This window comes from Balaenoptera physalus, assembly GCF_965194825.1.
Source record: "Balaenoptera physalus genome assembly, chromosome: 6".
NCBI lineage: Eukaryota > Metazoa > Chordata > Mammalia > Artiodactyla > Balaenopteridae > Balaenoptera > Balaenoptera physalus.
Genome location: NC_138885.1, coordinates 118,325,291 through 118,339,009, shown reverse-complemented (window position 1 = coordinate 118,339,009; position 13,719 = coordinate 118,325,291). Strand labels below are relative to the sequence as shown.

The 13,719-nt window shown below is 39.2% G+C and overlaps 1 long non-coding RNA gene across 1 annotated transcript in view; it reads left to right on the top strand.

Moving 5' to 3' along the window:
* Positions 1 to 575: 575 nt before the first annotated feature.
* Positions 576 to 13,719, top strand: part of LOC309662893 — a 188,716-nt gene continuing 175,572 nt past the window's right edge. Inside the window, exon 1 of the long non-coding RNA XR_014265045.1 lies at positions 576 to 1,566. This is a non-coding gene — a long non-coding RNA (uncharacterized lncRNA). The remainder of the gene's footprint in view (positions 1,567 to 13,719) is intronic.

Sequence of the window (13,719 nt, the reverse complement as noted above, 5' to 3'; positions counted from 1 at the left end):
ATAAATGGTAACGTACATGGAACAACGTAATACTTATGGCTTATGATTTTTGGTGGGTATACAGCAAAATTCACAACTGAAATGAACACATTTAAAATTGGTACTTTCTGTGGTACCTTGGTGGTACTTTAGAATAAGATGTTTTTCTACCATAATTTATGTGCAAGTGAAATAGCACCTTTCAGCGCTTGTCATTAGACCTCTCCTACCTTCAGCACATACCTACCTGATTAAAATTTTCTTAGAGTATGTAATAACTAATGAAAACTGAAGAGAACTTGAATAGCTGAGTAAACACTGATTTTGCCCAAGTGTATGTCCATTACGTTTAAGGATCACGTGTGTAGGTAACAGATGATATTGCTATTAGGAGCCTATCATTAGGAAGCCAATTTTTAAGTAACTCTAAGTTATTAGGGCAAGTTACCCCTTGCCCCAGCAATCTAATCATAGCCCTTAAAGGTTATTACCTTAGGGAACTGTCAGTTAGTGTAGATATCAGCTATCCAAAGTAGCAGTAACTATGAACTTATCTAAACGAATGGAGATGTGTGGCTTATCAATGATGCTTTTTTTGTTTTTTTAAGGTCCGAACATTTTTTTCCCCCCTAATTATACCTATGTTCTACCTGATTGACTTTCCTAGGCCATTTCCAGATTGTGTGACGACAAATACAAAGACGTGTGTAGAGCTGCTATGAGAAGGTCTTTCAGCGCTGATCATTTCATTGGTATTCGGCGCTCCAATGCCATCCTCTCTTAAGGGAGAAGTGAGGGGTTGTAACATCATAAACCCCTCGAAACAAAGACTGGAGAAATATCACCTCTCCTGCTCAGAAACCAGCAAAGTTAGTATTTTCACCTTAAAGAAAGACATTGAATTCAAGAGACTCATGGACAAGCGAAGATTATGCTCATAGGAAAGAACGGGACCTCGTCAATGTAACACGCTCTTCTGTCCTTTTTATTGTAAACAGAGTTACAAAAACCACTCCAAAGCTAAAAGCTCCCAATCCACGCACAGATATCTGCTCCCAATCCACGCACAGATATCTGATAGCTGTGAGCTATGTGAGGTTTTTTAATTAATAGTTTAAATTTTTAGACTTTAAAGACACTAGCTATATAACTTCTATGTTTTTCTTACCTCACTGTCCCATACTGCTGCATATTCCTTTAGAATCAGTGCAGTATTACCATCAAAAAATGGGACTCCAAAAAAAAAAAAAAGTAAAAAAACAAAAAAAGAAAAAAAAACAAAAAAACAAAAAAAAAACAAAAAAGAAAAAAAAACAAAAAAAAACAAAAAAGAAAAAAAACACAAAAAAAAAAACAAAAAAAAAAACATGGGACTCCTAACAACTCATAAAGCCAAACTTCGGAACAGACTGTTGTAGCATCGTTAGGTTTTGCAGGGTTCTTCCTCCCTACTATATCATTGAAGCTGCTAGTCATTATTGGCAATCAATTTAAACCAAAAAGCTGCTGAATAACACATGTCATCCAAATTCTTTGCAGGCAGTACTTATTAGCATATTAGCATGTTTGCGATCATAAACAGAGAAAGTAGGTTATTTCCTTCTATTGGGTCCGTGCTGCATTTCTTGTTAACTATAATGGTGCTTCTGATTTTGTGATGATTTTCCTCTTTGTTATGTACTTGTGTTAAAGGATATTTTCATAATTCCAGCCAACATGGTGGTCCAGTAATTAACAAGCCGGTGATGAAATAGAAGGTGTCCCAAAAGTCTTAGAACAATTTTAAGCTTTAATATAGTGTGCTTGGATACTCCAGAACAGTGTCGCAGAAGTATAAATGCTAGACTGGCAAAACATCACTTGAAACTTTAATCGAATTTCTTCTAAACTCATTTACTTTTGTACATTTTAAACATTAAGCTTTTATTTTTTTATTTTTTATTTTTTTAAATGAATTAATTTATTTAATGGCGTGTTGGGTCGTTTCTGTGTGAGGGCTTTCTCTAGTTGTGGCAAGCGGGGGCCACTCTTCATCGCGGTGCGCGGGCCTCTCACTGTCGCAGGCTCTCTTGTTGGGGACACAGGTTCGAGCCCTGGCTTGGGAAGGCCCGTGAGCCACAATTACTGAGCCTGCGCGTCTGGAGCCTGTGCTCCGCAACAAGAGAGGCCGCGATAATGAGAGGCCCGCGCACCGCGATGAAGAGTGGCCCCCACTTGCCACAACTAGAGAAAGCCCTCGCACAGAAACGAAGACCCAACACAGCCATAAATAAATAAATACATAAATTTTAAAAAATAAAAAATAAAACAATAAACGCTTAACGTTTAAAATTTACAAAACTAAATGAGTTTAGAAGAAATTCGATTAAACTTTCAAATGATGTTTCGTAAGTTTGTGGCATTTATACTTCTACAAGTATCAAAGCTTAAAATTGCACTAAGACTTGAGGGGATACCTCCCCTCCTCTTTTTAAAATAGTCCTTTGCAAGGCTGGGCTGCTTACCTGCTTGATCACCTAAGTTTCTTTTTTCTAGATTTGGTGAAGGAATTATGAACAACAGTGTTAATTCACATGTAATAAATTGAAAAGAACTGGACCCTAGTAGTAGTGACAGGAGAGTAAGTGATACGAAACAGCTTTTCTATCCTGTGTGTTAACCTGGCTGTAGGTGTCTCACTTCAAGTTCTATGTAAGAGGAAACATATAAACCTTAGGAACCCTTACCTCAGGCTTTAAAAGGCAGGGAGGTCCAGTAATCAGTCTTTTTGGAGATTGGTAACGATGTCACCTAAACTTGAAATATTAAAAAAAAAAAAAAAAAAAAGTGTTCTCAACTATGTGAAATCTTTCTCCTCCTACCTTCTCAAATGTAATCCTAGGAATTTTGCCTGTAAACAAAGCATTTCTGGGCCAGAAGTACTTTCTCTCTTTATAGCAAGGCTTCACATTATACTGAGTGCTGCAGGTTCCATCATTTTTAAGGGACAGAGACATAAATGATAAATTATGGTATATAAAATACTACAATCTACCACCTCAAAAAATATTGTTTATGGAGTTTGGAGCTTGGAAATTCAAGTACTGATTGCAGTTTTATTTTGAAAAGAATGCTACAACTTATGTGGTTTTTCTTCCTCATGTTTATATTAAAAGAAAAGCTAATAAACTCTGTTTTAATTAAAATATATGGCTACTGTGTTTGTAACACTTCTCACTGTTCACATAACATTACAACTCTGCCTAACTCAAATGTTTTCAGTCAGCTCTGATAGTCGGGCCTTAAAGCATTTTCCAACTAACCATTCATAAGTTGTTTTGACCCCTGCCTTTAGTTAAGATGTAGACATTTATTTCTTCAGCTTACGCTCTTTTCAACCTGAAGATAATCTAGTCCACTTAAAATCACTGGCTACAGTGCTCAGTGGCATAATGCATTAGATGGCATTTTTGAATTGTTTGTTATGGTGCCAAGATGGAAATGCACATTGAAAGATAAAAGTAGGTAAATCCACAGAGAAAGGAATTACAGGAATACTGTAGAATCAGAACTTGTTGTTTGAGGGTTTCAAGCAATTGAACAGGAAAGAAAATGGAAGAACAGGAAGCAGTAGAATTGTGGTTGCTGTTAAGAGGGTGACTTTTAAACAAGCCACGTAATTTGACTTTAACATGCTATTTCACTTAACATTCAGTTGGAAATATACCAGATCTCTCAAGTTTCTTTTAGACCCTAGCCACTGCACTTGAGCAATATTCCATCAGTCCTGATAGTATTGCCGTAGTATTTCCTCCACCTTAGTTACCTTCCTAAGGTCACATCTTTAACTTTGTTCTTGTTAAGTTGCTGATGAGGAGAAATGATCTGATTTAGTACAGAAGGGAAAAAAAATCGATCACAAGTCACTGTTTATATCAATAGTTTGCACCGCGTAGTAATATGCCAGTTACTAAGCAGAAATGCTGACATATCTCGAGTGGTCGAAGGTTTGAAAAAAAAAAAATTGGGGGTAGGAACATTGGGCATGACTGTAGCTTCAAGAACAAGTTGGTAGAATAAGGGGAATCGCTAAAAATTGCTTTTCCCCTTCAGCTTTAATTCTAGAGGCAATACAGCCATTTTAATAAATGGGAAATTGAGGCAACTTAAGGTAAAAATTTAAACATCACAAAGTAGGTTCTCCAACAAATATGGGGCATGGAAACTAGTTATTAATAGGGTGGCAACTATGGCATGTTTTTCCAGATTTTTATACCGAGGAAGGGTTTGTTCCCTAAAGTAGTAAGACTATAAAAGAATATCTGACTACCTGAACTCAAATTTTATTTTTTCGCTTTTTAAGAAAAATTATTTTTCTCTATTGGAATACTGACATCTGTGCAATTTTAACTCTGGTATACCGTGAACTGAACTTTATTCTTTACAAGGAAAAGACAAAAGTTTGAAATGTATGTTTGAACCAAATTAAATTGCCATTTTTGTATGTTAAATTCATGTGGTTGACCCTAAGACAACTTCTTAGGGCCCAGTGTTTCTGGTTAAGAGAAATTTTTTCCACCCTGTATCAGATTCCATCATGACCCTATGCTTTCACATTTACTCCTAATGTACCCTGTATGCCCATTCTTGAAATTCAACAGCACTAAATCCTAGTTTTACAACAGGTCAAATTTCATTTCTTAGTTTTCCCATTCTATAAAATATACCATTCCTTGACTTTTGAAAAATGCTGAAGCCAGTATTTACTGGAAAACAATTCACTCTGTATTCAGGTTATGCAATGTTTTTGGAAATGTTTACCTATAGCGTGTAGGTTAGCTAAAATCTTTCATCACCCAAGACTTCTCTCTAACCACATGTAAAATGACTACGACTGTTCCCTCACCCAGAAGCCGCATTCTTGAGTATAGAGCTATTTGGTAAAGCACTTGACAGCTGGTAGGGGCTCTCCCAGGGGTAAGTGCTAATTTCTATGCAGAATCTGTAGATTACACCCAGCATCTATCAAGTTAAGGATTAGATCACCTAAAATCTTAACTGTTAGCCACTCACCAGCCTGGCCAGCCTGACACCGTGCCAGCAAGAATACAAAAGATCTAGGAGCCCTTCAGAGACACCTGGTCCCTTGTACACAGGTGCAATCTGTTTGGCTTCTGAGGCAATTTCCACTAGTCCGTTTTAAATGGGTTTGGCAGATGAGATAACATGTACTTCATGTGAAAGAAATGTTATGAATACCAGTTTATGGTTTAGGATCGCTAACATGCAGAAAGAACCAGGAAAGTGAAGTAGTATAGAAATTAAGAGAAATCCAGAGTCAAATGAAAAGAGGTGAATGTTCTGTAAAGAAAAAAAAAAAAAAAAAAAAAGGAACAGGTTAGGTGATTACTTAACTGCTGTGAGGGCAGCTAAATAATTTGAATGTGATTAGAGAAAGTCAGTGACAGCCTCAGAACCTAAGGTCCTCAAGAATATGTCGATCTCTACTTCAAGACCTCAAATTACTCTGCTAGCTTTTTCTTACAACATCTATTCCTTCATCTTACCGTTCTCAATTCTACTGACCTTTACTTCTAGCTCCCCAGATGGTGGCCCTTTATCTCCTCACTGTGGGAACCGACTCTTCCAAACGCAGGGCATCAGTGTTTTGTCCACCTCCCACTGCCCTCTCTCAACAAGGTCATCTCAGCTTCACCCTTTGACTCTCTGCTCGTGTCCAATGTGGCAGTGCTTGATGTTGGTTACTACTATGAGCCATTTCTAAAACACTATCACCAGGTTCCAGGAAATACAGGATTTCTATGGCTCACGGGCTAACTGGCCCCTTGTAATCCCCTTTAATCAACTACTTGAGCCCTCCTGTGTTCCCACAAAGTAGTTGTTCCCAATTTGCTGCACTCACTCCCCTGATCTGCCCACATCCCTAGATGTATCTCCTCAGGCTAGGCAGCAACCCCACCTTCCAAACTCCAAAACTCATTTCATCTGGCATTAGGAATAGATGCCTCACTTCTTAAGGTAACCCCTCTCATCTAAGGGAGAGGATTCCATCCCAACTCTTCAAATCAAATTTCTATATCCAACACCCCCACAACCAGGATGGTGGTGAGGATGGGGCAATTTGACCTTCCTCAGCCCTTGACATGTCCTAGTGTTTCTCAAGATGTGGTCTCCAGACCACCTGCCTCTCATGGGCTGAAAGTCCCTGTAAGAAATGAAGCTTCTCTAAATGCAACGCGGAATCCTAGAACAGATAAAGAACATCAGTGGAAAATCTGGTGAAATCCAAATGAAGTCTGGAGTTAACAGTAGTGCGTTAATGTTGACTTCTTAGTTTAACAAATGTGCTATGATAATATGTTAATATTAGGGCAAAACGGATATATCTTTGCAACTTTTCTGTAAACCTAAAATCATTCTAAAAGTTTACTAAAACAGAACAAAAAGACCTAATTCTTGGATCCCAAATTCATCTCAATTCCTGGAGCTGAAGCCTGGGAATCTACATTTCTAATAGGAAGCCCAAATGATTCTTATGCAGACACAAATTTGAAAACTAGTCTTTCAATTCCCTTTCCATTCCATGCCTGAATGGCTGCTTCCTCCTTGTTTTACTTACCCTAACCTGATTTCATCTTTTAGATCCTCTCAACCCTAAAATATAAGTACTATCATTATCCCCCTTTCACAGATGAGAAAGTATAAGATGCAGTACACAAACGAAGTACTAAGAGCTTAAGTAATTTGTTCAGGATCAACAGCCCATGAATGATGGAGCTGGGAGTTGAATCCCTAATCAGTCTAGCTCCCAAATCTATGCACAGAACCATTCTACTTCCTCTCATTCTGTTGCACGTAAGAGCTCTGTAACTAAATCACTAAAAGAAGCATTATTACCTATTTCTCCAACTTCCTAAGTCCAACAGTGCCCCCCTTTTCCACTGGGGGGAATGAACAATGAGAAAGCATTGGGAAGATGTGCCAACTAGAGACCTGGACGGGTAAGGCACAGTGGCTCTTGCACCAGGATCCAGCTCAACTGCTGTATTCTCTGTTCTCCCAAATGCCCTAACATGTACCAATCTAATAATGCTCATAGTACTCACTTTGATGCTAAATTAATTATCTCAGGTTTACTAAGCATCTGTCCAGATTGTCAGGGAAGTGCCAACTCTAAATCAATTGACAGTTGGCCCTCCGTATCCACAGGTTCTGCATCAGTGGATTCAACCAACCATGGACTGAAAATACTTAGGGAAAAAAATTTCAGAAAGTTACAGAAAGCAAAACTTGAATTTGCTGCACACCACCAACCATTTGCATTATATTTACAACTACTTACTTAGGATTTGTATTTGGTGTTATAAGTAATCTAGACATGACTTAAAGTATAAAGGAGGGTGCGGGGGAAGATGGGAGGATTGTGCGTAGGTTATATGTAAATACTGCACCGTTTTCTATAAGGGACTTGAGCATCCATGGATTTTGGTATGGGGTGGCACGGGGGGGAGGGAGACTACTGGAACCAATGACCCACAAATACAGAGGGAGAACCATATATCCTCTTATCTTAGCTGGGTTCCCTGACTTGTATTTAGACCTTAATACAAAGTTGTGGATCTAACTGCTGAATGCTGAAGTTTTGGGAGTTTCTGACTGCAAACCAGACACACACAACAACAGCAGCACTTCTATCCAAATTGCTTCAGTACAGAGTATAGATGGAGGGTTGATAAAATAGAACACAATCTCAGGTAATGTCTCTGTTCTTATGTGTATTTTCCTTCATTTCTTCAAGTGAATCATGAAACAATCACAGGATCAGCAGGAGAAACCTATGAAGTATATTCATTCAGGTAAAACATGTTTTCATTAGTTCTCCTTCTGGTGATTGGAATTTCTTTGATTTTATTATCAATAAAAACGTTGCCACTTATATTCAAAGTACATCCGAGAAATCTGATCATGAAGTTAGAATGCACATACCTCCTTCAGATACTCTTAGAAAACAGTGTCTCTCCATGAAAGCATGAGAAAACTACTTGTACAGCATCTTATTTGCTTTACCATTGCTTTAATGCACTTTAAAATTTAGCTACATTAATTGGGAACAAAGAAACAAAAATAGACATTTCTTTGTTTTTCATAAATAACTACTCTCCATATTTGATAAAAATCTCAAAGCATTATTTTAACTTCCCACAAGTATAATACATACAATTTTTTTTTTCTGAAATAATAAGGTCAGCAAATTAAGTATCTTGGCACTAATATAACCACATACAACTGCTATTCTACTGACTTCCAGGAACAAAACAAAAACAGAAAACTTCTTATCAAGATGCTCTGGGTTTCCTTTTGCTAGTGTTAGGGATCCGGAATTATAATCATCTGCCAGTAATAATTTTATAGATTCTAGTTGATTGTCTACAAATAAAATATCGCTGGCTCTGCTTTGTGAGTTCTGGATTTGACATGACACTAACAATACCGCATGGGACAGGCACTATACACACATGGAAATCAGGAAAAGTACTGAATGCCCTGGACTCGAACTACTGACTCAGTATGTGCCTCACTTGGCTCAGTAATAAATTCACCTGCACCAAACCCGTATCAAAAGTCACTAAATCTCTCATATATATAATATATATTATTTATATACACACCCACAACACATACACACTATACATACAGTTTGTAACAACATGAAGTAATATTGTCTTCAAATGATGTACCACAGACTGAAATAAATCCTGTAATTGTCATCAAGCTGCTAGAAGCTTTTGAGAGTTCTGAGCCAGGTTACTTAGTTACTTTCATCCTGCCTACCCTTCATTCACCCTGCTTTAATGTCTTGGTAGCTTTTTCTTTCAAAACCACCCTCCTCGACCCAGGCGTATTTCTTTCCCAGGATCCCTTGATCGGACTTTGGAGGCAAGAGAGGGCATGCAGGGGGAGCAGGAAATCCTCAGCCACTGTACCTCACACCTGCCTAGATTTGTGATGTTCTCTGTCCTGTTGGCCACATTCGGTGTTAGAAAGCAGTTATTCAAGGCTTTGTCCCTCCTACCCCCCTTGGTCTTTCTGTAGAGCACAAAAGTGAAAGAAGCCTCTTTAGCAGGGGTAGCAGTTCATTAAAATATACAACTACATTTCCTAGCTCTGGGGTTCCCATTCTGTACTTGAGACTGCAGGTCGCGGATGCTGTTATTAAGGTGCGGTGTGGGCTCCATGAGGTTTTCTCCTGGCAGCCGGTGTCGGGATTAGTGCAGCCCTAGCCCAGGAGGAAACGGCCTAATGAATACCAACTTGGAAACAGTGGTGTCAGCACGTTATTTAAGCTTGTACATTGCTCACAATTACACACAATACACACACAGGCTTATCACTGGAAATGACTACGAGAAAACATGACAAAGGTTTGCAAGGATAAACCAATAAGGCACCAAGAATACTTATTTTCAGCCAATTTAGACAACTTCAAAGTGTGAGGTTAATAATATAAATTAAAATGACTTCCTAAGTCTTATCAACTGATTTACTGAGAGGTCACATATTAGTTCCTTCTAAATCTTTACCCCCTAATCTGTGATGGGAGACGTTGCTTACAATTGAACCATGAAAGGGACAGCCCAAAAGCTGTACATGTGAAACTAAACTGGGCCTTAAATCCTCACTAAAATCACAGAGCTGGCTGTGAAGAAGCTGCTAAATCACCCCACAACCTTCCAGTTTATAATTGTTTTCATGAGTGTGGATTGTTTGCCTAATAAAAATAAAAATCAGAAGAAAACAGCATATGAGATGGAAATAGGGGGCGACCATAAATAGATGGGCTTCTCTGCCCTGGGTAGCGGGAGGGGTGGCTGAGGTAAGACTTGAGGGAAGCAGGTGGGCTTCATCTTTGAGGGAAGGGAGGGGGAGAGCAGCGGTGAGAACAGAGGCTGAAAACAGAGGCAGCTCTGAGAGTTGGCCTGGACCTAGACCTCCAAATGCATTACCTGTATTGCCTCTCCTTGGCTTAGTATCCTTTGTCTTAACTGTCTTTTTTTTTTTTTTTTAAAGTAAATTGGTTGTTCTTTTTAGGTTTGGTATGTTGCCAAAATGAAAAATAGTTGTTTTAACAGGAAGAATTAAATCACTTCAACCACATCACCCCACAACTTTTAGATACATTCTGCATCATCTTTACACTCCTCCACAAAAAAAAAAAAAAAAGGAAGAGGAAAAACCCAAATTAGGCACAATGGCCTAAGGCAGCAGAATAATCTTTGTACTTTCTGGGAAGAAATGTTAACTGAGGGAAGAGGTCAAGGTGATCAGAAAAGTTCCTCATTTGAAAAACAAGAGAGGAACTGGCCCTCAGGCAGGGGATCTATTTCAAGGTTCTAAGAAGCTTCTGAACAAGTAGAGGAATTAGATGTGCAAAAAGTTCTGTAGCTCGGTGTACAAGGTTTTGTCGAATATACTGAAATTTTGATTCAGAGGATGAGTGTGTAAGAGCAGTGCATTTTTATAAACGTGAATAGCTTCTGAAAGTCCATGAAAACTATAACACCAGGCTTCTTTCCACCAGCAAAGTGCTTAAATACACTATGGAAACTATACACTTGTTTACTTAATATCCATAATGTAAAAACTGACCTGGGCTTAAATCTGACTTTTCCAACTTTGGTATAAATGAAGCGCAAATCCCTACACTTGCTGTTTTTCTAGGGAGACATCCTCTAATTTTAATTGTTTTTGCCATTTTAGCTTCTTAAATTTAGTCCCCACTCAGTCCTGGTCACTGGTATTCTGCTGGCCAATGCACTGTCACCCCCTTCCCCAGTAATGGCCTCACACTCTTCTTGAATGAATGGTTAAATAGATTAGGAAAGCAAACAGAATTTTTAACAGTAAAGTATGTATGCGTGGTGTGTGTACGTGTGTATTCATCAATACATAGACTTTAATATATAAATGAGGGAATGGTTCAACAGATTAGAAAAGCAAACAGAATTCTCTAACAGTAAAGTGTGTGCTCATCACTATATAGGCTTTCTCAGAAGAGGAGGAAGAGAAAAATATATTGAGGTGAGGCGGGGGGGAAACAGCTTTCCTTTTGCTACACTGATCCATGTTTTAAAAGCTTATGCAAGGGTGTTATGGGTCTCATTTGTTTTCAGAGGCCGCAGAGGGCAGTGTCTCGATGCTTTTGGAATATCTGGCTGTAATCTAGTCCAAAGTCCAGGGACACTTATTTTCCCCCATCGCTGCCAGTGTGTATTCACAGGACTGCATGGTGCGCGCCCGCCGCCGCGTCCCGCCCGCCGCTCTTCTCCTCCCCTGCAGGGGGATCCGCGCTCCAGCGGACTCCTGGGGGCGGTGGCGGTTCTCCCGGGACGCGCCGGGCTCCGCTCCTCCCCCGCCCTCTAGCACCCTTTGGCCCACCTCCGGCGGGTATTGAACTGCGCGCGGCGGCGGCGGCGGCGCTGGCCGCAGTGGAGTCACGGCCTCGGGCTGACTGGCCTCTCCCGCCCAGCCTGGGTCACCTGCTTCTAATGCCCGCCGGGAGGCTCCGCCCCGGCCCCGCCCCTTACAAAGAGGGTTTGAATTGTTTCCCGCTCCCCCCACCCCTTCCTTCTACTGGAAGAAGGCGGCAAAAAGGCAGGAGGGCCTGAGTTCTTGAGGGACTCAGGACTGCACTTTAGGGCTGAGTCGTTCTTGTGTCCTGGATCCCACTTACACAGACTGGGAGACAAAATTGCAGAATAGCCCTCTTCCTCCTGCTTATCAACAAGACTTTGTGAGAAATAATGAGGAATACGTGTATTAATCCCAGCCTCAAAGTTAAAAGAAATAAATATAAATCTCTTCACAAGCATTAAAACCGTTAATAAATATGTTTAAAATGTACTTTACCTCTTTCCTTCCCTGGGATTCTACAGGTGCTTATATTTTTTTGGTTTTTTGGGAACTACTTGGCACTCAGTGTCGGCAAACATCCCAGGGTTGAAAGTAGTGGGAGTTGAAAAGCTATGGAATAGCAATCAAAAAGAAAGGGAAACCCTCAGTGGAAAGTATGCACAGATTGTGAACATGCCAAGAGAGGCTGCCTCATTCTGTGGCCTGTATGCAACATGTGTATTATTGGGGATGGACAAGTGTTGGCTAATAATAAAAATTATTTGAAGTTGGAGAATGTTAATCACTCATGCTGGAATTGAACCAGAATACATGTGTTATTTCACTTGGTTCTGACTCAAAGGATGTTATCTCCTAGTCTGTAAACCTCTCCCTTCTTAATCAACAGGGAGATGTTATTTTTGCTTGGAGATCTCTAATAATAGTAGTAATAATAGCGGGAAAACTTGGCCAAAAGAAACGTATTTTGCATTGTATAGCTTTTTGTATCATTTGAATTTTTGCTTTTCTGCACATAGTATTTCACTTTAAAGGCAGTTTAAAATATGCTGTTTAACATGTATTAGGCAGGGTGCTACATAATTCATTTCAGTTAGCTCATTTGATCCTCACAACAATCAGATGGAACTGGCATCATAATGGCTTCCTTGAAGTTGCATGTTTAGTCCATGGAAAGGACAGAAATCACAATTTTCTTCTGAGTCATAGTTATTGTTTAACAAACTGGAAAACACTGAATTATTTTTAAAGATGCAATTTTTAAGCAACTAGAACATTGCCAGGCATTCTTAGCTATTAATTCACTCATCTATCCTTCCATCTAGCCAGCCATCCATCCATCCATCCAAAAACACCAAATTTCTGACTTGAAGACACTACTGTTATATTAAACGTGTTGCTACAAAGTGGAATTCATGAGGTTCAACTTAAATTATTGTCCAAGGTGTACTTATTAATTGATGAAAATACGGAGGATCATGCCAAACATTCCATCCAGTAAGACTGTGACATTTTGAAAGTTTTGAAGTATTGGTTTTGGATTTTGTAATCAGAGAATAGTTATTGCATTTCTAATCTTACTATACTTGTATTGATTATACATATTGAGACACTTGAGAGTTCAATGCTATAGGAATGACTGGACAGGTAGCCTCTGTATACTCTTCAGTATCTTGATAATCAAGCCTGGAACAGTGTGCTGCCCATAGATGCCTTTGGTAAATATTTGTGAAATAAATGGATGAATAAATGGCAACTGAGATTAACTTTTTAAACTTTAGCAAGTGGCACTGAATCCTTGGATAAAGCTTACCTTATGAGCTATATATATCTCTGAGGTTGACCCTACCCTGTTAAATGCAGCATGAGTCCAAACCTTGGCTCTTCCTTTACTAGCTGCCACTTTGGACAAGTCACACGACAGCTCCAGGTCCTCTTTCCTCATCTGTAAAGTGGAGTTACCCCTCATAGAGTTGTAGTGAGGGGTAAATGAATTTATATGGTGAAGAGCTTAAAACCATGTCTAGCACCTCATAACTCTATTTAAGTCTGTTATTAGTTTCTACTGGGTTCATGCTATTTTTCTGTTTTCCCACTCTATTTTCTTTTGTGTATCACTTTAATAATGGGGAAGAAGTTACATTTTTTAGATGTACAGGCATACCTCAGAGATATTGTGGGTTTGCTTCCAGACCACTGCAATAAAGGAAATATCACAATAAAGTGAGTCACATGGATTTTTTGGTTTTCCAGTAATGTCTATAAAACTTATGTTTACACTATTCTTCAGTCTATTAAGTGTGCAAGAGCATTCTGTCTTTAAAAAAAGTA